General features: G+C 41.2%; 2 long non-coding RNA genes across 2 annotated transcripts in view; both read left to right on the top strand.

Annotated features, from left to right (window-relative positions):
* Positions 1-9,077, top strand: part of LOC141103271 (uncharacterized) — a 107,468-nt gene extending 98,391 nt beyond the window's left edge. Inside the window, exon 2 of the long non-coding RNA XR_012235282.1 lies at positions 7,754-9,077. This is a non-coding gene — a long non-coding RNA (uncharacterized lncRNA). The remainder of the gene's footprint in view (positions 1-7,753) is intronic.
* A 9,730-nt stretch (positions 9,078-18,807) lies between these two features.
* On the top strand, positions 18,808-25,863 carry LOC141103267 (uncharacterized). Its single transcript, XR_012235277.1, has 3 exons — positions 18,808-19,094; positions 22,783-23,218; positions 25,572-25,863. It is a non-coding gene; the product is annotated as an uncharacterized lncRNA (long non-coding RNA).
* Positions 25,864-27,422: the final 1,559 nt, after the last annotated feature.

Genomic DNA, 27,422 nt, shown 5'->3' with positions numbered 1-27,422 from the left:
TACCAACATGTTCTGCAGGTTTCAGCTCATTTGGCTCTTTGAGCAAAAGTTGCTAACTGGCCAGAATCATCTATTGCGTGGGGTTTGGGAGTAATCGATTCCAACTTTGCTGCGATTTACCGAATGAGCTGAGACATGACAGAACATGTTTTCAATGGCCAGAATTGTCTATTGCGAGGGGGTTTGGGAGCAATCGGTTCCAACTTTTTCTGCGATTTACCAAATGAGCTGAAACATGTTTTCAATTGCCAGAATCTTCTATTATGTGGGGTTTCAGCTCATTTGGTTAATTGCAAATTTTGCTGCAAAGAATCAAATGAGCTGAAACGTGACAAACATGTTGGCAATTGACCCACACCCCTTGCAATAGACGATTCTGGCTTTTGCCAACATGTTCTGTCAAGTTTCAGCTCATTTTGCTTCGATTTAGCAAATGAGCTGAAACATGTTTTCAATTGCCAGAATCTCCTATTGTGTGGGAATTCAGCTCATTTGGTTCTTTGCAGCAAAATTTGCGATTAACCAAATGAGCTGAAACCCCACGCAATAGAAGATTCTGTCCATTGAAAACATGTTTTGTCATGTTTCAGCTCATTTGGTAAATCGCAGCAAAAGTTGGAAGAGATTGCTCCCAAACCCCACGCAATAGACGATTCTGGCCAGTTAGAACTTTTACTGCAATCTATTCCAACATTTGCTGCGATTTACCAAATCAGCTGAGACATGACAGAACATGTTTTCAATGGCCAGAATCGTCTATTGCGGGGGGTTTGGGAGCAATGGGTTCCAACTTTTGCTGCGATTTACCAAATGAGCTGAAACATGTTTTCAATTGGCAGAATCTTCTATTGCATGGGGTTTCAGCTCATTTGGTTAATTGCAAATTTTGCTACAAAGAACCAAATGAGCTGAAACGTGACAAACATGTTGGCAATTGACCCACACCCCTTGCAATAGACGATTCTGGCTATTTCCAACATGTTCTGTCAAGTTTCAGCTCATTTGGTTCTTTGCAGCAAAATTTGCGATTAACCAAATGAGCTGAAACCCCACTCAATAGAAGATTCTGTTGATTACCAACATGTTCTGCAGGTTTCAGCTCATTTGGCTCTTTGCAGCAAAAGTTGCTAACTGGCCAGAATCATCTATTGCGTGGGATTTGGGAGTAATCGATTCCAACTTTGCTGCGATTTACCGAATGAGCTGAGACATGACAGAACATGTTTTCAATGGCCAGAATTGTCTATTGCGAGGGGGTTTGGGAGCAATCGGTTCCAACTTTTTCTGCGATTTACCAAATGAGCTGAAACATGTTTTCAATTGCCAGAATCTTCTATTATGTGGGGTTTCAGCTCATTTGGTTAATTGCAAATTTTGCTGCAAAGAATCAAATGAGCTGAAACGTGACAAACATGTTGGCAATTGACCCACACCCCTTGCAATAGACGATTCTGGCTTTTGCCAACATGTTCTGTCAAGTTTCAGCTCATTTTGCTTCGATTTAGCAAATGAGCTGAAACATGTTTTCAATTGCCAGAATCTCCTATTGTGTGGGAATTCAGCTCATTTGGTTCTTTGCAGCAAAATTTGCGATTAACCAAATGAGCTGAAACCCCACGCAATAGAAGATTCTGTCCATTAAAGACATGTTCTGTCATGTTTCAGCTCATTTGGTAAATCGCAGCAAAAGTTGGAAGAGATTGCTCCCAAACCCCACGCAATAGACGATTCTGGCCAGTTAGAACTTTTACTGCAATCTATTCCAACTTTTGCTGCGATTTACCAAATCAGCTGAGACATGACAGAACATGTTTTCAATGGCCAGAATCGTCTATTGCGGGGGGTTTGGGAGCAATGGGTTCCAACTTTTGCTGCGATTTACCAAATGAGCTGAAACATGTTTTCAATTGGCAGAATCTTCTATTGCATGGGGTTTCAGCTCATTTGGTTAATTGCAAATTTTGCTACAAAGAACCAAATGAGCTGAAACGTGACAAACATGTTGGCAATTGACCCACACCCCTTGCAATAGACGATTCTGGCTATTTCCAACATGTTCTGTCAAGTTTCAGCTCATTTGGTTCTTTGCAGCAAAATTTGCGATTAACCAAATGAGCTGAAACCCCACTCAATAGAAGATTCTGTTGATTACCAACATGTTCTGCAGGTTTCAGCTCATTTGGCTCTTTGCAGCAAAAGTTGCTAACTGGCCAGAATCATCTATTGCGTGGGGTTTGGGAGTAATCGATTCCAACTTTGCTGCGATTTACCGAATGAGCTGAGACATGACAGAACATGTTTTCAATGGCCAGAATTGTCTATTGCGAGGGGGTTTGGGAGCAATCGGTTCCAACTTTTTCTGCGATTTACCAAATGAGCTGAAACATGTTTTCAATTGCCAGAATCTTCTATTATGTGGGGTTTCAGCTCATTTGGTTAATTGCAAATTTTGCTGCAAAGAATCAAATGAGCTGAAACGTGACAAACATGTTGGCAATTGACCCACACCCCTTGCAATAGACGATTCTGGCTTTTGCCAACATGTTCTGTCAAGTTTCAGCTCATTTTGCTTCGATTTAGCAAATGAGCTGAAACATGTTTTCAATTGCCAGAATCTCCTATTGTGTGGGAATTCAGCTCATTTGGTTCTTTGCAGCAAAATTTGCGATTAACCAAATGAGCTGAAACCCCACGCAATAGAAGATTCTGTCCATTGAAAACATGTTTTGTCATGTTTCAGCTCATTTGGTAAATCGCAGCAAAAGTTGGAAGAGATTGCTCCCAAACCCCACGCAATAGACGATTCTGGCCAGTTAGAACTTTTACTGCAATCTATTCCAACTTTTGCTGCGATTTACCAAATCAGCTGAGACATGACAGAACATGTTTTCAATGGCCAGAATCGTCTATTGCGGGGGGTTTGGGAGCAATGGGTTCCAACTTTTGCTGCGATTTACCAAATGAGCTGAAACATGTTTTCAATTGGCAGAATCTTCTATTGCATGGGGTTTCAGCTCATTTGGTTAATTGCAAATTTTGCTACAAAGAACCAAATGAGCTGAAACGTGACAAACATGTTGGCAATTGACCCACACCCCTTGCAATAGACGATTCTGGCTATTTCCAACATGTTCTGTCAAGATTCAGCTCATTTGGTTCTTTGCAGCAAAATTTGCGATTAACCAAATGAGCTGAAACCCCACTCAATAGAAGATTCTGTTGATTACCAACATGTTCTGCAGGTTTCAGCTCATTTGGCTCTTTGCAGCAAAAGTTGCTAACTGGCCAGAATCATCTATTGCGTGGGATTTGGGAGTAATCGATTCCAACTTTGCTGCGATTTACCGAATGAGCTGAGACATGACAGAACATGTTTTCAATGGCCAGAATTGTCTATTGCGAGGGGGTTTGGGAGCAATCGGTTCCAACTTTTTCTGCGATTTACCAAATGAGCTGAAACATGTTTTCAATTGCCAGAATCTTCTATTATGTGGGGTTTCAGCTCATTTGGTTAATTGCAAATTTTGCTGCAAAGAATCAAATGAGCTGAAACGTGACAAACATGTTGGCAATTGACCCACACCCCTTGCAATAGACGATTCTGGCTTTTGCCAACATGTTCTGTCAAGTTTCAGCTCATTTTGCTTCGATTTAGCAAATGAGCTGAAACATGTTTTCAATTGCCAGAATCTCCTATTGTGTGGGAATTCAGCTCATTTGGTTCTTTGCAGCAAAATTTGCGATTAACCAAATGAGCTGAAACCCCACGCAATAGAAGATTCTGTCCATTAAAAACATGTTCTGTCATGTTTCAGCTCATTTGGTAAATCGCAGCAAAAGTTGGAAGAGATTGCTCCCAAACCCCACGCAATAGACGATTCTGGCCAGTTAGAACTTTTACTGCAATCTATTCCAACTTTTGCTGCGATTTACCAAATCAGCTGAGACATGACAGAACATGTTTTCAATGGCCAGAATCGTCTATTGCGGGGGGTTTGGGAGCAATGGGTTCCAACTTTTGCTGCGATTTACCAAATGAGCTGAAACATGTTTTCAATTGGCAGAATCTTCTATTGCATGGGGTTTCAGCTCATTTGGTTAATTGCAAATTTTGCTACAAAGAACCAAATGAGCTGAAACGTGACAAACATGTTGGCAATTGACCCACACCCCTTGCAATAGACGATTCTGGCTATTTCCAACATGTTCTGTCAAGTTTCAGCTCATTTGGTTCTTTGCAGCAAAATTTGCGATTAACCAAATGAGCTGAAACCCCACTCAATAGAAGATTCTGTTGATTACCAACATGTTCTGCAGGTTTCAGCTCATTTGGCTCTTTGCAGCAAAAGTTGCTAACTGGCCAGAATCATCTATTGCGTGGGGTTTGGGAGTAATCGATTCCAACTTTGCTGCGATTTACCGAATGAGCTGAGACATGACAGAACATGTTTTCAATGGCCAGAATTGTCTATTGCGAGGGGGTTTGGGAGCAATCGGTTCCAACTTTTTCTGCGATTTACCAAATGAGCTGAAACATGTTTTCAATTGCCAGAATCTTCTATTATGTGGGGTTTCAGCTCATTTGGTTAATTGCAAATTTTGCTGCAAAGAATCAAATGAGCTGAAACGTGACAAACATGTTGGCAATTGACCCACACCCCTTGCAATAGACGATTCTGGCTTTTGCCAACATGTTCTGTCAAGTTTCAGCTCATTTTGCTTCGATTTAGCAAATGAGCTGAAACATGTTTTCAATTGCCAGAATCTCCTATTGTGTGGGAATTCAGCTCATTTGGTTCTTTGCAGCAAAATTTGCGATTAACCAAATGAGCTGAAACCCCACGCAATAGAAGATTCTGTCCATTGAAAACATGTTTTGTCATGTTTCAGCTCATTTGGTAAATCGCAGCAAAAGTTGGAAAAGATTGCTCCCAAACCCCATGCAATAGACCATTCTGGCCAGTTAGAACTTTTACTGCAATCTGTTCCAACTGTTGCTGCGATTTACCAAATCAGCTGAGACATGACAGAACATGTTTTCAATTGCCAGAATCTTCTATTGCGTGGGGTTTCAGCTCATTTGGTTAATTGCAAATTTTGCTGCAAAGAATCAAATGAGCTGAAACGTAACAAACATGTTGGCAATTGCCCCACACCCCTTGCAATAGACGATTCTGGCCATTTCCAACATGTTCTGTCAAGTTTCAGCTCATTTGGTTCTTTGCAGTAAAATTTGCGATTAACCAAATGAGCTGAAACCCCACTCAATAGAAGATTCTGGTCATTGCTTACATGTTCTGCCAAGTTTCAGCTCATTTGTTTCTTTGCAACAAAAGTTGCTAACTGGCCAGAATCGTCCATTGCGTGGGGTTTGGGAGCAATCGGTTCCAACTTTTGAAGCGATTTAGCAAATGAGCTGAAACATGACAGAACATGTTTTCATTGGCCAGAATCTTCTATTGCGTGGGGTTTCAGCTCATTTGATTAATCGCAAATTTTGCTGCAAAGAACCAAATGAGCTGAGACGTGACAAAACATGTTGGCAATTGCCCCACACCCTTTGCAATAGACGATTTTGGCCATTTCCAACATGTTCTGTCAAGTTTCAGCTCATTTGGTTCTTTGCAGCAAAATTGCGATTAACCAAATGATCTGAAACCCAACTCAATAGAAGATACTGGGCATTGCCAGCATGTTCTATCAAGTTTCAGCTTATTTGGTTCTTTGCAGCAAAAATTGCTAACTGGGCAGAATCGTCTATTGCGTGGGGTTTGGGAGCAATCGGTTCCAACTTTTACCTCGATTTACCAAATGAGCTGAAACATGTTTTCAATTGCCAGAATCTTCTATTGTGTGGGGTTTCAGCTCTTTTGGTTAATCGCAAATTTTGCTGCAAAGAAGCAAATGAGCTGAAATGAAACGTGACAAATCATGTTGGCAATTGCCCCACACCCCTTGCAATAGACGATTCTGGTCATTGCCAGCATGTTCTGTCAAGTTTCAGCTCATTTGGCTCTTTGCAGCAAAAGTTGCTAACTGGCCAGAATGGTCTATTGCGTGGGGTTTGGGAGTAATCGGTTCCAACTTTTACTGCGATTTACCAAATGAGCTGAGACATGACAGAACATGTTTTCAATGGCCAGAATCGTCTATTGCGGGGGGTTTGGGAGCAATCGGTTCCAACTTTTGTTTCAATTTACCAAATGAGCTGAAACATGTTTTCAACACCCTTTGCAATAAACGATTCTGGCCATTGCCAACATGTTCTGTCAAGTTTCAGCTCATTTGGTTCTTTGCAGCAAAATTTTCGATTAACCGAATGAGCTGAAACCCCACTCAAAAGAAGATTCTGGTCATTGCCAACATGTTCTGTCAAGTTTCAGCTCATTTGCCTCTTTGCAGCAAAAGTTGCTAACTGGCCGGAATCGTCTATTGCGTGGGGTTTGGGAGTAATCGGTTCCAACTTTTGCTGCGATTTACTAAATGAGCTGAGACATGACAGCACATGTTTTCAATGGCCAGAATCGTCTATTGCGGGGGGTTTGGGAGCAATCGGTTCGAACTTTTGCTGCGATTTACCAAATGAGCTTAAACATGTTTTCAATTGCCAGAATCTTCTATTGCGTGGGGTTTCAGCTCATTTGGTTAATTGCAAATTTTGCTGCAAAGAACCAAATGAGCTGAAACGTGACAAAACATGTTGGCAATTGACCCACACCCCTTGCAATAGACGATTCTGGCCACTGACAACATGTTCTGTCAAATTTCAGCTTATTTGGTTCTTTGCAAGCAAAATTTGCGATTAACCAAATGAGCTGAAACCCCTTCAATAGAAGATTCTGGTCATTGCCAACATGTTCTGTCAAGTTTCAGCTCATTTGGTTCTTTGCAGCAAAAGTTGCTAACTGGCCAGAATCGTCTATTGCATGGGGTTTGGGAGCAATCGGTTCCAACTTTTGCTGCGATTTAACAAATGAGCTGAAACATGACAGAACATGTTTTCAATGGCCAGAATCTTCTATTGCGTGGGGTTTCAGCTCATTTGGTTAATCGCAAATTTTGCTGCAAAGAGCCAAATGAGATGAAACGTGACAAAACATGTTGGCAATTGCCCCACACCCCTTGCAATAGACGATTCTGGCTATTGCCAACATGTTCTGTCAAGTTTCAGTTAATTCCCCTGACTCTCTAACTCCCTCTGACTCTCTGACCTCCTCTGACTCTATAACTTCCCCTGACTCTCTAACTCCCTCTGACTCTCTTTCTTCCTCTGACTCTCTTACTTCCTCTGACTCTCTTACTTCCCCTGACTCTCTTACTTCCTCTGACTCTCTTACTCTGACTCTCTTACTTCCCCTGACTCTCTAACCTCCTCTGACTCTCTAACTCCCTCTGACTCTCTTACTTCCTCTGACTCTCTAACTTCCCCTGACTCTCTAACTTCCCCTGATTCTCTTAATTCCTCTGACTGTCTTGCTTCCTCTGACTGTCTATCTTGAACGTAACTGAACTTTAAATATTAAGTTACAAAACTTTAGTAACTCAAACTCTATCTCTCCCTGTCATCTCCAACTCTCTCATCCTCCCTCCCTCGCATCTTCATCTCCACTTTCCCCCTAATCTTTGTTCTCTACATCTCTATTTCCCTCTGAAGTCTCTGAAGTGTGTCCTTGAGGCTCCTCCACCTAGTGCGTATGAGTCTTTCTGTAATAAAAAAAAAAACATAACTAATTTATTTTATATTTTTTGTCAGGTACCTAGCAACTGGAAATTCATTTGCCAGCTTACACTACAAGTTCAAATTAGGAAAATCTACGGTGAGCACAATTGTGCGTGACACCTGTATCGCCATCTGGGAGGTCCTAAGAGATGTGGTCATGAGAAAACCAAACAAAGAGGAATGGAACACCAAAGCTGAGTTGTTTTGGAAGCGCTGCAACTTCCCTAACTGTGTTGGTGCCATAGACGGCAAGCACATCAGAATTGTGAGGCCAGTCGGTAGTGGGTCAAAATTTTTTAATTATAAAAAATATTTTTCTTTCGTTCTTCTGGCAGTGGCTGATGCAAACTACTCGTTCACCTACATCGACATTGGTTCTTATGGGAGCAGTTCTGACTCCAGCATTTTTTCCCACTCTACTTTTGGAAGAATGAGTCAGGAGAATGCACTAGACCTCCCAAACGAACGACCACTCCCTCTCTCCCTTTAATATTTGTCAGTGATGAGGCTTTCGCTCTATCAGAAAAAATGCTCAGGCCATATGCTAATCGGTCACTGTCTGTGGAGAAAAGGGTCTTTCTTTATCGGCTAACAAGAGCACGCAGAGTTGTGGAGTGTACTTTCGGAATCCTGGCAAACAAATGGCGTTTTCTTCACACGCCAATAAGTTTAAACATGGAAAACGCCATAATTGCCGTAAAAGCTGCCTGTGTACTCCACAATTTTGTCCGCAAAAGAGATGGATACCTTTTCGAGGACTCTTTAATGGATGAGATGGAAGGCGCAGATTGGACACATACAAGGGGCAATTACAGGTGGGCCAGCATATGTGAGAAATTTACTGACTTCTTTATGAGTCCTGCCAGTCAGGTATCATGGCAGCTTGATGCCATTTAATAAAGACCAATAACTTTTTCTCTGTCAATGCTGCATCGTCTACTATCTGTACTTTTTTTCTATAAATGTAATAAAGTTTTATTGTTCGACAGTGTGTCCATCTATTTTTGGCACTTTCTGTGTCAACATACAGAGCATGCAATATCATTCCACAACATTGGTGGTCAGTGGGGTTGGGGGACAGTGGGTTTGGTGGACAGTGGGATTGGTGGACAGTGGGGTTGGTGGGTCAGTGGGATGCATGCCCTTACATTGGTGGTCAGTGGGATGAATAAATAGAAATAGTGTGGAGCCAGCTGAGCGATTACTTGTCACCTTAAGGTAACATATTTAATAAAAAGGCAGATAGCCATGAAATGCGTATGTTTTTTTTAATTTATCATGGCAGCTGAGCCACTCTTGGCCTCACGTATATGATGTAGGTGTTGCGTCCCAGTTGAAAATAAAAAATTGAATTGGAGGATACTGTTCATGTGTCATTATTTTACAGTGTGTTGTGTACATATCGATCTTCACATACCATCTCCTCACTACAGATAACCTTAACCCTTTCCGTAACCCTAACCGTACAATGTAGCCTAACCCTGACGTCTCCAATCAGTGCTTCAATAGACAAATACACAGTGATAAGCAATATACTTACAATTGGGTTTATAGGTTCCAGGAGGTAATCTGTAACGGTCATGGTACATGAGATCGATGATGTGTGCCATAGTAAGCAGACAGATATCACACCATTGTTCTCTTCCCAAAAAAATTTGTATTTGTTTAATTTGTAATCTTCATGTAATTACATACTTTTTGAAACATTTTTTGGAAATAATCATACTTCAAACTTCAAACATTGTAAAGAACCACATAACCAAGAGATAATACTCTGTCTCCTACTTCCCTTTCTCTCACCCTTCATTCTTTCTCTCCCTCACTCAATCTCTTCTTTCAAGTATGACCCTCTCACTTCCTCTGACCCTCTCACTTCCTCTGACCCTCTCACTTCCTCTGACCCTCTCACTTCCTATGATCCTCTCACCTAAACCTCTCTCTCTTCATCCTACATTTGTACATGTATCCCACTGCATAATCCACGCTGACCTGAAAAGTTGGTAGGACCAAAAAACTTTTACATAACGTAAACAAATGCAATATGGTTAACAACATGAAAAAGGCTGTGCCGTTTAACAGGTAGGCATCTATCAATTTAAAATAATAGTTCTGTTTCTCAGGTGTTACTAGCTTCAAAGGTACAAACAGGGATATCACTCTTCTGGTGGTTCACTCGTGGTGGGCCCATATAGCATAACCGCATCATAGACCTTGACATTTTGGTCAGAGGTGGGATACAAGCCCTGGCATTGGTGGACAGCCAATCCCACAGACCACCAATGTCAGGGCTTGTGTGACCACCAATAAATGCCCTTACGTTGGTGGTCGTTAGGATTGCTGGTCAATAGGATGCGTGCCTTTACATTTTGGTCATAGGTACAAGTCCTGACATTGGTGGTCAGGTGGGATGCAAATCCTCTAAAAAATAGAAAACATAACCTAAACAAATCCAATATGGATTAACAACATGAAAGTGGCAGTGCCATTCAACAGGTAGGCTGCAGGCAGAGTGTTAAAACATATTTGAATCTATAAATTCAAATATTTTGTAACACTCTGTTGCTCAGGCGTTTCTTGCCTCAAAGGCACAGGCGGGGATATCACTCTATCCAGTTTTTCACTCGGTGGCCTATATTGTGCATTTGTGGGAGGCTCAATTGAATTATCTTCAAGTGATTGATATCTATAGGGATAAGGACTAGGATTGATTTGTTTGGGCTGTTCCATAGGTCTTGACACAGGTGTATAGCGGTTTGGCATGGATGGCATTGTAGAGCTGTGGAACTCTGCTTTGTTGTGGTAAATGGTGAAGAATTGATTTGCGTGGTCTCAATTCCATTGCCCTTGTTATACCAGGGGTACTAGTTGGAGGGATGATTAAGTAAGCAATTGGTGGAGGAATCAGATATGGGATTTTTGATCTGGGGGTCTCATATATGCTTGGGTGGTCAGAAAAACTGGAAGGATAAGGGTTTGGTGCAGGATTTTGAGCAGCAGAAAAGGGTGTAATTTTTTGAGTACTAGTACTCTCTTGCAGTGGCTCTGAAACATGGCTTGGAATAGTGAAGGAATGTATGCAATGTTGCACTGCAATGTTGAAGTACTTTTCTGGTAAGACCTCTTTGAGAAGAGGCACCAAACTTAGGGCAAACATTGTATGAGGGCATCTCTGAACATCCATTTGCTCAGTGATCCCTGACACAATATTGAGTAATTGATTTGTCTCATCTTGTTCTTCCACCTGTTCTGCTGCCCTGCTGCTTCGCTTCCTGCGCGAGGTAGATGTTAGCTTTTTCCGTCTGTTGGAAGGTGTAGAAATGTCAGTAGACTCATTATCTTGCTCCTGAGTCGATGATTCATGTACATCGATTGCGTCACCCTCTACCTCAATAGATGATGATTCCTCTATGTTTTGGCAAGCGAATGAAACTCCCTCATCTACGTCAACAATAGCAGCATGCTCCTCTCCCTCTTTCTCCTCCTCTTCCCAACTTGCTTTTGTGCTGAAATACAAAAGTTGATACTTGAAATTCTAACTAAAGATGATAGCGGTAGAAGCGAAGGTTAGGGGGAGGACAGGTATATTAGAGAGGGATGGTAGAGAGAGGTATTCTTGTATGTAAACTTACTTCCTTAATTCTAGCACTGGCTTGAGAAAGTCCAGGTATCTAGCTAAAGAATAGGGACGCTTTGGGGCAGCACCAGACCCACTTCGTGCTTCACGCTCCAGTCTCTGGTGTCTTTGAAGTGTATCCTTCAGGCTTCCTAGTACGTATGAGTTCTGTAATCAAATAAAACATAAACAATTTATTGGTGGTGAGTGGGAACAATGCTCATTACACAGCTGGTCAGTGGGATTTGTGGTCTGTGGGTATGGCTGCCTTACCTTAGATACGCCACTGCAGACCCCCCATTAGTACAGACCCCCTCCATTACATTGGTGGTCTGTAGGATAGATGCCCTTACATTGGTGGTCAGTGGGATGCATGCCCTTACATTGGTGGTCAGTGGGATGCATGCCCTTACATTGGTGGTCAGTGGGATGCATGCCCTTACATTGGGGGTCAGTGGGATAGATGCCCTTACATTGGGGGTCAGTGGGATGCATGCCCTTACATTGGTGGTCAGTGGGATGAATAAATAGGTACTTACGTTTATGTTTGCGAACTTGTAGAGTGAAGTCTTCCCAGTCAGAATATAAAGTTTTACATATTTCTTCCCAGCCTCTGCCCTTCTGGGCATTATTTTTATATTCAGCTATTCGGCTGTCCCATATATATGGCCTGTCACGAACAAGCCTGATGAGCTCCTCATTGTCGATGGAGTTCCGACGCCGGGGGGCCATCTTATCTGTTTGCATATGGACATGAGACAGGAAACAGGAAGTGAGGGGGCGGTACTGGGAGAGGTGAGGGGGCAGTACCGGGAGGAGGAGCTGGAGGTTACGAATTCGCACATATGTGAACCATCAAATGCGATTCCAGAACGATTTACATTGATGTCTATAGAGACTAAATTCGCAACGCAACGCAGCAAACTCGCACAAGACCCTTTTTTTTTATCGCATCGCATTCGTAGAGGAATCACAACGCATGTATGTGAAGGACCGTCATTAAAAACAATTACTTCAGGGACGACATGCGAATTTAAAGTGCTTTTGACGCATCGCATTCGTTATGTACTCGCATCAGTGTGAACCGGCACTTAAGCTTTCAGCAATGCACAGCTATACAGGGGGATAAAGAACCTCGTCAGGGAGGGTTTAGTAACACTGAGTCTATAGGTAGAAAGACCTACCTAACCAGCCGGGCTCACCTCTCAGAGGTCAGGGGGCTGAGCTTTCCATGGTAGGGGCGGGGCTTACGGCGGTAGGGGGCGGGAATATTCGTGGTCCAGGAAAGGCGATGTCAGTGCTCCGAGCACATACAGAGTACATGGGGCGGGGCAGGGCAGGGTCAGAGCATCAGTGGAGCTCCCTGCCCCGCCCCTCCCTGCTGACAGGGCCTCCCTCAGCCTAAACCGAGCCCAACAGCCATCTGATAGAACACCAGCGCTGTGATCCTGCAGGCTGGCCGCGGCGCGGGGGGCTATATTAGTCTGGGAGGACAGGTTGGGTTTTTTTATTCATGCAGAGGGCGACTTTTTGCCGCCCCTTCACCCCATGGCGCCCATGGCACTTGCCATGGCTGCCATACCTTAGATACGCCACTGCAGACCCCCCATTAGTACAGACCCCCTCCATTAGTACAGACCCCCCTCCATTAGTACAGACCCCCCAGGACAGACCCCCTCTCCATTAGTACAGACCCCACAGGACAGACCCCCCCTCCATTAGTACAGACCCCCCTCCATTAGTACAGACCCCCCCTCCATTAGTACAGACCCCCCAGGACAGACCCCCCTCCATTAGTACAGACCCCCTCTCCATTAGTACAGACCCCCCAGTACAGACCCCCCTCCATTAGTACAGACCCCACCTCCATTAGTACAGACCCCCTCTCTGTTAGTACAGACCCCCTCCATGAGTACAGACCACCCAGACAGACCCCCCTCCATTAGTACAGACCCCGTTAGTACAGACCCTCTCTCCATTAGTACAGCCCCCCCATTAGTACAGACCCCCCAATTAGTACAGCCCCCCTCCATTAGGGTACATAAATACACCCGGGCGGCAGCTGGAGAGGAGAGTACAGTGTGCAGCCAGCCGCACCGCCTGGGTGGAGAGCAGAGCAGATCAAAGCAGGCAGGAGTGGGAGACACAGAGAGGAGAATGTGTCAGGCACGGACCGCTCCTCCGCTCCCCCCCGTGCGACATCACTGTGTGGCTGGTCTCTCTCCAGGCAGAGACCAGCCGCTCTGCCTCCGATGTCATCTCCGGCTGGCAGCTGCTCTCTTTCTCTGACAGGAGGAGGGGCTTGAGCAGCAAACAGCGGCGCCTTTCTTCTTGGAACACTGGCGGAGAGCCGCCGCCGGACACAATCAAGAGGAGGAGGAGGAGGGAAGGGAGCACTCTGGCGCTTCAGCGCCCCCACCTCTCTGGCGCCTTGGTGCATTGCACCCCGTGCACCCCGTCTGGGATCGGCCCTGCGTCTGGCATTTTCCCCAATGCTCTAAAACATGCACTGGTCACCCCCATACTTAAAGAGCTGTCCTTGGACCCCACCAATCTTAACAACCTACGCCCTATCTCCTTGCTCCCTTCTTCCTCTAAACTCCTGGAACGCCTGGTTTACAAAAAACTGAGTGACCACCCCATTAGGAATAACCTTCTTGATCCCCTTCAATCTGGATTTTGCCCTCAACACTCCACAGAAACTGCTCTTTTAAAACTCACAAATGACCTACTAACTGCAAAAACCAACGGACACTATACTGTACTCCTACTTCTGGACCTTTCAGCTGCCTTTGACATGGTTAACCACCTCCTCCTCCTCAAAAAAACTTTACTCCCTTGGTCTCCATGACTGTGCTCTTCAGTGCACATACTGCAACTCCCTCCTCATTGGCTTACCTTTAAATAGACTATCCCCCCTTCAGTCCATCATGAATGCTATTGCCAGACTCATCCACCTATCAAATCGCACAGTGTCTGCTACCCCTCTATGCCAATCCCTCCATTGGCTGCCACTTGCCCAACTAATTAAATTCATAATGCTAACAAGTTACAAAGCCATCCACAACTCTGCCCCCAACTACATCACTAGCCTAGTCTCAAAATACCAACCTAATCGCCCTCTTCATTCATCCCAAGACCTCCTGCTCTCTAGCTCCCTCATCACCTCTTCCCATATCCCCCTCCAGGAATTCTCCCGAGCCTCGCCCATCCTCTGGAATTCGCTACCCCAATCTGTCAGACTGTCTCCAAATTTATCCACTTTTAGGCGATCCCTGAAAACTTTCCTCTTCAGAGAAGCCTATCCTGCCTCCAATTAACAACTGCACTATTTTCTACATTAGCTTCTACAATAGCCCACAACTATTACCCTTTTGTATAACTTGACCCTCCCTCCTAAATTGTAAACTCTAACGAGCAGGGCTCTCTGATTCCCCCCTGTATCAAATTGTATTGTAATTGTACTGTCTGCCCTAATGTTGTAAAGCGCTGCGTAAACTGTCGGTGCTATATAAATCCTGTATAATAATAATAATAATGATAATAATAATAATAATAATAATAACAATAAGATAAATCTGGAAATAAGGCTATTTGTGCACCTTCAAAATCAACCATGGATTTATTGCGGGTTGCTTTCATGATGGCTTCTTTCACTGGATATTTATGTAGTTTACAAATGACATCTCTTGGTTTTTCTGCATTTTGGGGGGTAGGGGCAAGGGCACAATGGACTGTCTTTTTCAATCTTATCCGGTTCAGATGGCTGCAGAATTAACTGGAACAGACTGATCACCTTTGGAAGCAATTCAAAATGTTGTTTTATTTCAGGCAGGCCCCTTATACATATATTTTGCCTACGATCTCTATTTTCTTGATTATCCATTTGATCTAACAGAGAATTCAACACTCCCTCATGATGTTTTGTCATATCTTGGATATCAGCCACTCATTGTCTAATATCATCCTGGCCCATCTCCATTTCCTCTACTTTGTATCCCAGTGCCCCTATTTCCTCCCCTAACCCCTCCACGGCCTGTTTGCAGCGGTTCAACAGCGGTTATAAGTAATTGAGTGTCTTTCTTTATAGGAAGTGCTCTCAAATGTTATCTTAAAGCGGAGTTCCGCCTAATTTATTTATTTTTTTTTAAAGTCAGCAGCTACAAACTTTTAAAATAAGGACACTTACCTGTCCAGGGCACCCACGATGTCAGCACCCGAAGCCGACCCGTACCTCAGCTCTCGGGTGGAGGCACCGCCATCTTCGGTAAGGGAATCAGGAAGTGAAGCCTTGTGGCTTCACTTCCTGGTTCCCTGCTGTATTCTGGGACCTGTGTGTCTCCCAGAAGACAGCGCGGGGGTGAAGGCGCCGGAAGTGGCATAGATACCTGCGGGTGGCTCGGCTATCTATGCCCGGAAGTGGCAACAAAATACCTGTATTACAGGTATCTGCTCCCCCTGAAAGGTACCAAATGTGACCGGAGGGGGGGATTCCGAAAAGCGGAAGTTCCATTTTTGGGTGGAATTCCGCTTTAAGTCCCAATCCACTATTAGCTCTGATTGAGATGCACTTAGTTCATTATTAGGATCACCATACAAAGGGTTAACATACTGCACCTGCTCTGTAGAGGCTGTCTCTGGATTCATCACAAGTCCTTTGCTGATTCACTGCTGGGTTTTGTAGTACCATGACTTCCAGGGATTCCACCGTCCCTCCTGGGATTCCTTCCACCTCCCCTCCAATACACTCCCCCTCCAGACCCTCCGTTCCACCAGCATAAACCGAGGTGTCTCTCCCTTCTCCTGGGAAATCCCTTTCCAGGGATGTACAGCTCTGCTTTGGGCTCAGAGGCATTTGGTCATTGCCATGTGCTACAACACTCCTTCCAAAGCCTGCCACTCCTCGGCCCTGTACGGAGGGATCACATCCGACCCTCACTGGTCCCCCCCTCCTATCAGCGGAGCCAAACTTCCTTCCCTCCTGAACCGGGGTTCTTTTAATTGCACTCCCAGGATCTGCACTCTGCGCCAAGAGGTAAGCTCTGAGAGTGTTAGCCTGGCTCTTTCCACCACCACCAGGCAGAGGTGCAGCTGTACGGTGGCGTGTGGACATGCTTTAGCCGGTCTGGAGCCTGCCGAACACCACAACCCATCTTCCTGGAGCCCCCAGGGATCACTGGGCAACACGCTCAGTCAGCGTGTCTGTTCATGCCACTGCAAAGGTGATTTGATCAGTTTCACTGCCTTTTTCATCTGAGGCAAATCCTGAAAAACATGACCTGTTGGGGCTCCTTGAGGACTGGAGTTGAGAAACACTGCCCTAGATTTAGGACCTGGGCTTCCAGGGAAACAACGAGCTTACATTTTGTGCAGGAGTATTCGCCCTCGATCAAGGAACGCATACATGCCGCAAGATGTACACCAAGTCGCATCTTCATACCTGCCAGTACCAACTAATTTAATGGTAATTATGCTATGTCCAGTTAACTGACAACTAGCTTCCTGACACTACTGATCAACAGCACACGGGTATTCACAGCACACGGGTACTCACAGCAATACACAGTTACTTAGCAGTACTCAACAATACACAGTTACTCAACAGTACTCGGTTATACCGTATTACTCAGATTACTCTCAGTACTAAATACAGTTAATCCACAATACTGAGTTACCCAACAATACCCGGTTATACCATAATACTCAGTTATGCTACAATACTCACACGGTACTTGCAGCACTTGGGCGTTCACTGCACACGGGTCCTCACAGCACACGCCTGTTACTGCTATTGTTTAAGAGCTAGTTGCATGGCCCTAATTATAGCAGAAGGTCAGGATCGCACTGAGATGGCTGATATTAGTTGAGTGATTGTTGCATTACAAGAGTGAAAATATAGCAGTAAAAGCCATAGTGCCATAGTTTATGGCATCATTTGCCCTTGTGGTCGTCTCTATGTCGGCCGAACTCAGCGCCCTATGAGGGTCAGAATAGGAGAACACAAGTGTGGTATCATTAATCTACAAGATAAATACCCAGTTCCTCACCATTTTTTAGAGGCTCATCAAGGAGACCCCGCAGGTATGAGGGTTTTTGGAATTGAGTCAATCGGGGGGGCTAGACCCAGGGAGGAAACACCAGAGACTATGTAAACGTGAGGCCTACTAGATTTTCACCCTTGGCAGCATTGCCCCCGGAGGCCTCAATGAAGACCCCGAAATACACAAAATAGTGTTAAAGTGGTATAGAGTTTGCTGCTGTATAGGCCCTTGTGCATTCCTTCTTTCTATCTAGTATATCCAATATGAGGTGCATTACCGCTCATGTGGGACCTAGGACTCAGGTTGGCTCCAATGAAAATATTTTTAGAAAAATCTTTGTAAGATTTTTAAACATTTTTTAAAATTTCGATTTTAGAGGTTTTTAGAAGGGTGCCCCCCTTTTTTGTTTTTATATATATATCTTTACTAATATCCACTATCCACATATGCATTACCATTTGTACACTATTTGTAAATATGATATTTATTAATACTCACAGTCCGTGCGATAAAATTCATGTTCACATATTGTTTTATTATTGCTTTATATTTCTGTCTTTGTAATATGTTGTATATATATATATATATTTATGCGTGTATGTATATGTATATATGTGTCCCCAATAGTTTATCAATTGCGATCTTTTTTCATAGCCAAGGGTGCTTTGAAAGGTGTATGTGTACACATATAAACGCATATATATATTTTTTTAGAAAAATCTATTTGATTGGGTATCCTCGACCTTGTTATATTTATGAAAATGTTATTGTATACCATTTTAAATGCAGAACTATGCGTCTATTCAATATGCACTATTTATATTTATATTTGTATCTAGAGTACATGTCTTCATCTCTTGCATGTGTCCTGGTATGTGCACTGTTGCACACATGTACAGACACAGTTGTTTTTTATAGATAGATGTGCATGTTCCACTAGCCCCTTTTGCTTTAGGCACATGCTTTCAGAAGATATTGGTAATTTGAAATACCTAATTTATGTGTGTTGTCCTTACACACATAACGACTTATCTAGTAATTATTCACACTGACAGCTATGCCCCTTTTGCGTGCATGTGTATACACACTTTACTTGTGGGGGTGCGATTGTATGTGATTGTACAGATGCAATTTGTACCGTCTGTGTCTTTGCACTATGTATTTCTATCCACTTTAGCCTGCAGTTCTCTTTCTTCTTCTTTTTTTCTTTTTCTTTTTCCTATGTGCACATTATCATCCACCACTTTTTTGTTTTAAATTATATTTTTATTTATATTTTCATTTAATTTATTTTTTCATATTTTTCTACCTATTTTCCACACATTTTTCTCTCTCTCTATTTTTTTTATTATTTCTTTATATTTTCTCTTTATTTTTTCTATATATTTTTTCTTCATTTTTTTCATTTTCTTTTTCTTCATTTTATTTCCAGCTATTCATTTTTCATCATTTTTTCTTTATATTCATTCACCTTTCATTTATTGGTGTGGCTGTTTATTCCCTGTGAGCCTGGTCATGTGTCCGCCTTTGGCCTCTATGGTATGCCTTCAATATTATGGCGCAAGGCATTTCCCACTGCTGACTTACATTCAGCGCGACAGCGGGCGCACAGGAAATGACGCTCAGCCTCCATTTCCGCTGTCTGGACCGAATAAAAAATAACAACAAATATGGCGTGCGTTCCAGCCGCCGCTCGTGGGCATTGCAGCGCTCATCCAAGGTAATGCATCAATGATTGTCTACAGTGTGCGGTTTACGTTTGGGGATGACGGGACTCCCCCTCGGATGGCAGATATATGTAGCTTTTGCTGGGTTGGTGCGGATGACTGGAGTCAAGCCATCAGACAGTTGCAAATCAGTGGTCTTGCTATCAGACAAGTTTTTTTGGTTGGATATTCAACACAGAAAACGAAATATAACGTAATGTAATATATGAAATAATGATTACACAGAGTTGTCACACATACATCACCCTCTCTAACATTTACAATACGGTAAGATTATACTGTGGAAATTTAAAGATACAGCGCCCCAAATACCAACCCATTGGCTACATAGTGACATAATTGCAATATTTCAAATTGGGTTAAAAAAATTTCCCATTGGACCAATACGTTTACAATGCAGATGTGTCATACACACCCCCCTCTATGATATCTTACAATACGGTATGATTTTACTGTGTAAATTTAAAGATACAGAGCCCCAAATATCAACCCATTGGCTACATAGTGACATTTTTGCAATATTGCAAATTGGGTTAAAAAAAAAATTTTCCCATTGGACCAATACTTTTACAATGCAGATGTGTCATACACACCCCCCTCTATGATATCTTATAATACGGTATGAATTTACTGTGGAAATTTTAAGATACAGCGCCCCAAATATCAACCCATTGGTTACATAGTGACATAATTGCAATATTTCACATTGGGTTCAAAACCAATTCTCCCATTGGACCAATACGTTTACAATGCAGATGTGTCATACACACCCCTCTCTATGATATCTTACAATACGGTAAAATTTTACTGTGGAAATTTAAAGATACAGCGCCCCAAATATCAACCCATTGGTTACATAGTGACATTTTTGCATAATTGCAAATTGGGTTCAAAAAAATTTCTCCCATTGGACCAATACGTTTACAATGTAGATGTGTCATACACACCCCTCTCTATGATATCTTACAATACGGTAAAATTTTACTGTGGAAATTTAAAGATACAGAGCCCCAAATACCAACCCATTGTCTACATAGTGACATTTTTCCAATACTTCTAAATGGGTTAAAAAAAAAATCTTCCATTGGACCAATATGTTTACAATGCAGACGTGTCATACACACCCCTCTCTATGATATCTCACAATACGGTATGATTTTACTGTGGAAATTTAAAGATACAGAGCCCCAAATATCAACCTATTGGCTACATAGTGACATTTTTGCAATATTGCAAATTGGGTTAAAAAATATTTCTCCCATTGGACCAATACGTTTACAATGCAGATGTGTCATACACACCCCCCTCTATGATATCTTATAATACAGTATGATTTTACTGTGGAAATTTAAAGATACAGAGCCCCAAATATCAACCCATTGGCTACATAGTGACATTTTTCCAATACTTCTAAATGGGATAAAAAAAAAAAAATTTCCATTGGACCAATACGTTTACAATGCAGATGTGTCATACACACCCCCCTCTATGATATCTTATAATACGGTAAGATTTTACTGTGGAAATTTATAGATACAGAGCCCCAAATACCAACCCATTGGCTACATAGTGACATAATTGCAATATTTCAAATTGGGTTTAAAACCAATTCTCCCATTGGACCAATACGTTTACAATGCAGATGTGTCATACACACCCCCCTCTATGATATCTTACAATACGGTAAGATTTTACTGTGGAAATTTAAAGATACAGAGCCCAAAATACCAATCCATTGGTTACAAACTGACATTTTCCCAATACTTCTAAATGGGTTAAAAAAAAATTCTCATATTGGACCAATACGTTTACAATGCAGATGTGTCATACACACCCCCCTCTATGATATCTTACAATACGGTATGAATTTACTGTGGAGATTTAAAAATACAGCGCCCCAAATATCAACCCATTGGATACATAGTGACATAATTGCAATATTTCAAATTGGATTCAAAACCAATTCTGCCATTGGACCAATACGTTTACAATGCAGATATAAACACCCAAATATCTGTACATTGGCTACTTACAATCAATACATGCCCTAAATATTAGCCCATTCATCGAAATTGATGTTTTCATAAATATATATATATGAGTCCAAAGGGTTGCTGCACTTAAAAACTTTTGGTTGCTTTATTTCATGTAGTCACATGGAAAAATTATAAAGCAAGTACAATCTTTCCAGACGTAATCATGACATTAAATGCCTATATAATGCAGATATGGATGGATTATGTTTCGGGCTAGTATGCTTGCGCCCTTCCTAAGATCCGTCGGAGCATATCTAACAGGTTTACTGCAATCAATCCTTTAAATACAAATTAGTGGTATACATCACATGTGGAAACAATATGGTTGATTGATTCAATTCATAGTATATTCATCACCTATGCAGATACATGTTTTTATACACCATAGACACAAGATCTAACAATTCGCGGCCGATATCCTTATCTCATCATTCTTATTCTCCAAATGTGTTATATGAACCTATGAAAAATACATACATAGATAGAATGAGCATACCCATATACAGACCTCCCTATTTCGAAACACATTTCTATGTTTTTTTCATTTTTATTATCACTTATAAATCAATACTGTTAAATAAACAAATAAAGATCCAAATCAACATTTAAACCATATGGAGCAATAGTATTTAGAAAATGTATCCAATAAACTTCTCTTTTTCTTAGGGTTATTTCACGGTTACCCCCCCCCCCCCCCTCCTATTTTTCTCTATTCCCTCTAGGACCATATACTTTAATTGTGATGCATTATGTCCATATTCCACGAAATGTCTGGCTAATGGTAGTTGTGTTTTTTTGTCACGTATTGAATATTTGTGTCTTGCTATCCTGTCTTTTACTTTTTGTGTAGTTTCTCCAGCATACACTAAAACGCATGGGCACTTAATGGCATATATGACATATGATGATTGGCAAGTGTAATACCCACGTATAGGGATATTGAAGCCCCTATGTGGATGTGCAAAAACCTTTCCTTTTATCATGGAGTTGCATTGTATGCATGACAAACACTGATACGATCCAAGGTTTTTTTTGTCCTAAAAAAGTTGGTTTAATAAATGTGGATGTGGGTTGGTCCGATTTTATTAGTTGGTCCCGTATTGTTCTACCTTTCCTATATGAGGACATGGGGGGATTCCAGAATTCCTGTTTTTAAGTGCAGCAACCCTTTGGACTCTTTTTCTATATATAAGGTCCGTGGGAAGACCTGATTGCTGGCACTGAATCTTAAGCTGGGTGCGGCTCTCCTCTACGATTTGAATATATTCTTCCCTTGAGAACGAGCACCAGCTATTTTGTGTGGAATCATCACAAGGATGGCAACGAGTGGCTTATACTCTTTTTCTGAAACTGAGGCCTCAAGGATCTTCACAGACACTATGGGATCCAGAGATTTTCTGACCCAGTCATCCCCAATACAACTAATCAAGAAAATAGAGAAGCTCACACAGAGCTATTACAATGGAACTACACGAGGTAACACTAGCGGAATACTATAAGATGCAAATGATCCCCAGAGGATTAAGAGTTCGTTTAATTCCAACTTTATTTTCACAAAATATGGACTTCAAAACCAAGTTTGCACAAATTCTAAATAAATGTTCCTTTGATATCATGACATTAACTGTACAATTTTTGCAACAAGAAAGAACTCTTGTACAGCAGGAGATTGTCCAATTGGAAGAACAACTACAACAATGTTCAAATCAAGAGGAACTAATGGAATTTAAGAAAACTAACAAAGATAAATTGGAGAAATTTCGTACTAATGTCCAGCTTCACAAATGTACAAAACTTGAGCGGGACCGGGAAGACTACAAAAGTGATCGTGTCTATAACTGGACGGATCCCATATACCATCACCCAAAAGGACATAGGAAAATACAGCGCAAACAATTCACTAGCTCCAACTCATCTATCACATCTACTGGATCATCAAACAACACATCCACTACTCCTTTTTTACCAGTAAACATGACCGAACCCGGACCAGGAGGGGCGGCCGGAGAATCAAGAAAAGACGCAACGGGAGGTGTAACTACCAGACGGCAGAACCGACAGAGACACTAGAAGAAAACCTGGTACATAACATTTCTTTCATTATTTTGTCTGAAGCCGAACTTAGTGTATTAAATAAGGGTTTGGGCTTTTGCCCTAAAGAAAGAATGGATGATTTTGTACTTAAGCAGGATTTGTATAGATTTTACAGACAATTAAGATTTAAAGCACATTTCTCAGGTGGGTCGATTACCACAAATAAGGAATCACTTATATTATCAATTAAAAATATGGGTTTAAAATTGAAAAGCACTAAAGTACCCCCACCTCATGTGCTGCAGTGGAGGTGTATATAGACAAAGTGGAAAATGACATAAAGAAATTCTTGTGTGATAGGAATAAAATAGATCATATACCCCATAATTTGAATAAAGATGAGATTACAGCATTAAACTCCTTGTCAGCCCGGCGCGATATCACCATCAAACCGGCTGACAAGGGGGGAGCTATTGTGGTAATGGACACCCCTATGTATGAAAATGAAGTGATGAAACATCTTGGTGACACCCTTACATATAGAAAACTTGATTCTAGTGCAGTCTTTAGAGTACAAAAAAGAATCAAAAAAATCCTTATGAATGCGGTTAAGGATAAAATTATTGATGACGAAACTATGGAATTTTTGGTGTGTGAATATCCGGTTACACCAGTATTATATATGTTACCAAAAATCCATAAAGACCCAAAAAACCCCCCGGGACGTCCCATTGTATCGGGTATGGAATCTGTGACAACCCATTTAGCACAATATTTGGACAAATGTCTAACACCATTATTGTTAAATATCAAATCGTATATCAAAGACACTACAGATTTCTTGACTAAAATTCAGGATATTAAGTTGTCACCAGATTCCGTCCTGATATCATGGGACATCTCCAGTCTGTTTACTATCATCCCTCATAGTTTGGGAATAGAGGCATGTCAACGACTGTTAACCCAATCAGGTATCTATAAAACTGAACAGATCTCGTTCCTTCTAGAACTATTGAGAATTGTCCTTGAGGAAAACTATTTTCTCTTTAAGGATACTCATTTTTTGCAACTAAATGGGGCAGCGATGGGCTCAAATGTTGCACCCCCATATGCGAATGCATTTATGAATATGATAGAAACCTCTTTTATTTATGTGAATGAACTATTTCTCCAACATTACCATTGTTGGTATAGATTTGTGGACGATATTTTCGCTATATGGAGAGCCTATTTCTGTTCGATAAATATATTAACTATTTATTACCTGGCCTGAAATTTAATATTGAAATTGGTAAAGACAGGATTTCTTTTCTAGACACTACATTGAAGTTGAGTAACACACAGATTAGTACTGATCTGTATGTGAAACCCACAGATCGTAACCAGTTATTACACTTTAACAGCTTTCATCCCCCTAATGTTTTCTCGTCTATTCCAAAAAGTCAAATGCTGAGGGTACAGCGGATCGTGAGTGATCCCCTGTGCCAAGACCAGAGACTCAAAGAAATGAAAAATAAACTCATCAATAGAAGATACCCCCGAACCTTAGTTGATACGGAATCTCTCAATACTGACCCTAATGTAACAACCCATAGAGAAACAAAGAGAATTCCCTTTATTACGCAATACCACCCTTTTTCTAAAAACCTCTATAAGATAATTAAAAAACATTTGAACCTTTTAAGAACTAGTTATCCGATGATACAGGAATTTGGGAATCCCCCCATGTCTTCATATAGGAAAGGTAGAACAATACGGGATCGACTAATAAAATCGGACCAACCCACATCCACATTTATTAAACCAACTTTTTTAGGACAAAAAAAACCTTGCATCGTATCCGTGTTTGTCATGCATACAATGCAACTCCATGATAAAAGGAAAAGTTTTTGCACATCCACACAGGGGCTTCAATATCCCTATACGTGGGTATTACACTTGCCAATCATCATATGTCATATATGCCATTAAGTGCCCATGTGGTTTAGTGTATGTTGGAGAAACTACACAAAAAGTAAAAGACAGGATAGCAAGACACAAATATTCAATACGTGACAAATTAACACAACTACCATTAGCCAGACATTTCGTGGAATATGGACATAATGCATCACAATTAAAGTATATGGTCCTAGAGGGAATAGAGAAAAATAGGAGGGGGGGGGGGGGGGGTAACCGTGAAATAACCCTAAGAAAAAGAGAAGTTTATTGGATACATTTTCTAAATACTATTGCTCCATATGGTTTAAATGTTGATTTGGATCTTTATTTGTTTATTTAACAGTATTGATTTATAAGTGATAATAAAAATGAAAATGAAAATAGAAATGTGTTTTGAAATAGGGAGGTCTGTATATGGGTATGCTCATTCTATCTATGCTATGTATGTATTTTTCATAGGTTCATATAACACATTTGGAGAATAAGAATGATGAGATAAGGATATCGGCTGCGAATTGTTAGATCTTGTGTCTATGGTGTAAAAAACACGTATCTGCATAGGTGATGAATATACTATGAATTGAATCAATCAACCATATTGTTTCCACATGTGATGTATACCACTAATTTGTATTTAAAGGATTGATTGCAGTAAACCTGTTAGATATGCTCTGACGGATCTTAGGAAGGGCGCAAGCATACTAGCCCAAAACATAATCCATCCATATCTGCATTATATAGGCATTTAATGTCATGATTACGTCTGGAAAGATTGTGCTTGCTTTGTATTTTTCCATGTGACTACATGAAATAAAGCAACCAAAAGTTTTTAAGTGCAGCAACCCTTTGGACTCTTTATATATATATATATATATATATATATATATATATATATATATATATATATATATATATATATATATATATATATATATATATATAAATTTATGAAAACATCAATTTCGATGAATGGGCTAATATTTAGGGCATATATTGATTGTAACTAGCCAATGTACAGATATTTGGGTGTTTATATCTGCACTGTAAACGTATTGGTCCAATGGGAGAATTGGTTTTGAACCCAATTTGAAATATTGCAAAAATGTCACTATGTAGCCAATGGGTTGGTATTTGGGGCTCTGTATCTTTAAATTTCCACAGTAAAATCTTACCGTATTGTAATATATCATAGAGGGGGGGTGTGTATGACACATCTGCATTGAAAACGTATTGGTCCAATGGAAATTTTTTTTTTTAACCCATTTAGAAGTATTGGAAAAATGTCACTATGTAGCCAATGGGTTGGTATTTGGGGCTCTGTATCTTTAAATTTCCACAGTAAAATTTTACCGTATTGTAAGATATCATAGAGGGGGGTGTGTATGACACATCTGCATTGTAAACGTATTGGTCCAATGGGAAAAAATTTTTTGAACCCAATTTGCAATATTGCAAAAATGTCACTATGTAGCCAATGGGTTGATATTTGGGGCTCTGTATCTTTAAATTTCCACAGTAAAATCATACCGTATTGTAAGATATCATAGAGGGGGGAGTGTATGACACATCTGCATTGTAAACGTATTGGTCCAATGGGAAAATTTTTTTTTAACCCATTTAGAAGTATTGGAAAAATGTCACTATGTAGCCAATGGATTGGTATTTGGGGCTCTGTATCTTTAAATTTCCACAGTAAAATGTTACTGTATTGTAAGATATCATAGAGGGGGGTGTGTATGACACATCTGCATTGTAAATGTATTGGTCCAATGGGAAAAAATTTTTTAACCCAATTTGCAATATTGCAATTATGTCACTATGTAGCCAATGGGTTGGTATTTGGGGCGCTGTATCTTTAAAATGCCACAGTAAAATCTTACCGTATTGTAAATGTTAGAGAGGGTGATGTAACATATAATATAATGATTATACAGAGCTGTCACACATCCATTATGTTATATTTAGTTTTTGTGTGTTCAAAATCCAACCAAAAAATACTCGTCTGATAGCAAGACCACTGATTTGCAACTGTCTGATGGCTTGACTTCAGTGTGCGGATGCCAGTGTGGGTGCCCTTGCTGATGTTGGTTGCTCTGATTTTCCTCCCGGTGCCTTCCGTGTGCAGGCCGGTGTGCACCATCTTTACACATAGTTTGCTCATGCATGTGGCCGTATGTGTGGGATCGGTGCCTGCCTGGTTGGAGTGATGTGTCGCATTGTGTGTGGATCTGTCAGTGCGTGATATCATTGTTGTTGCTGTGTCTGTGGGCTGGTTTAGCTGCAGGGGCTTTTTTTGGATTAACCCCTTTG

This window comes from Aquarana catesbeiana, linkage group LG07 (assembly GCF_042186555.1).
Source record: "Aquarana catesbeiana isolate 2022-GZ linkage group LG07, ASM4218655v1, whole genome shotgun sequence".
NCBI classification, from domain to species: Eukaryota; Metazoa; Chordata; class Amphibia; order Anura; family Ranidae; genus Aquarana; species Aquarana catesbeiana.
This window is presented reverse-complemented; position numbering and strand designations above follow the sequence as displayed.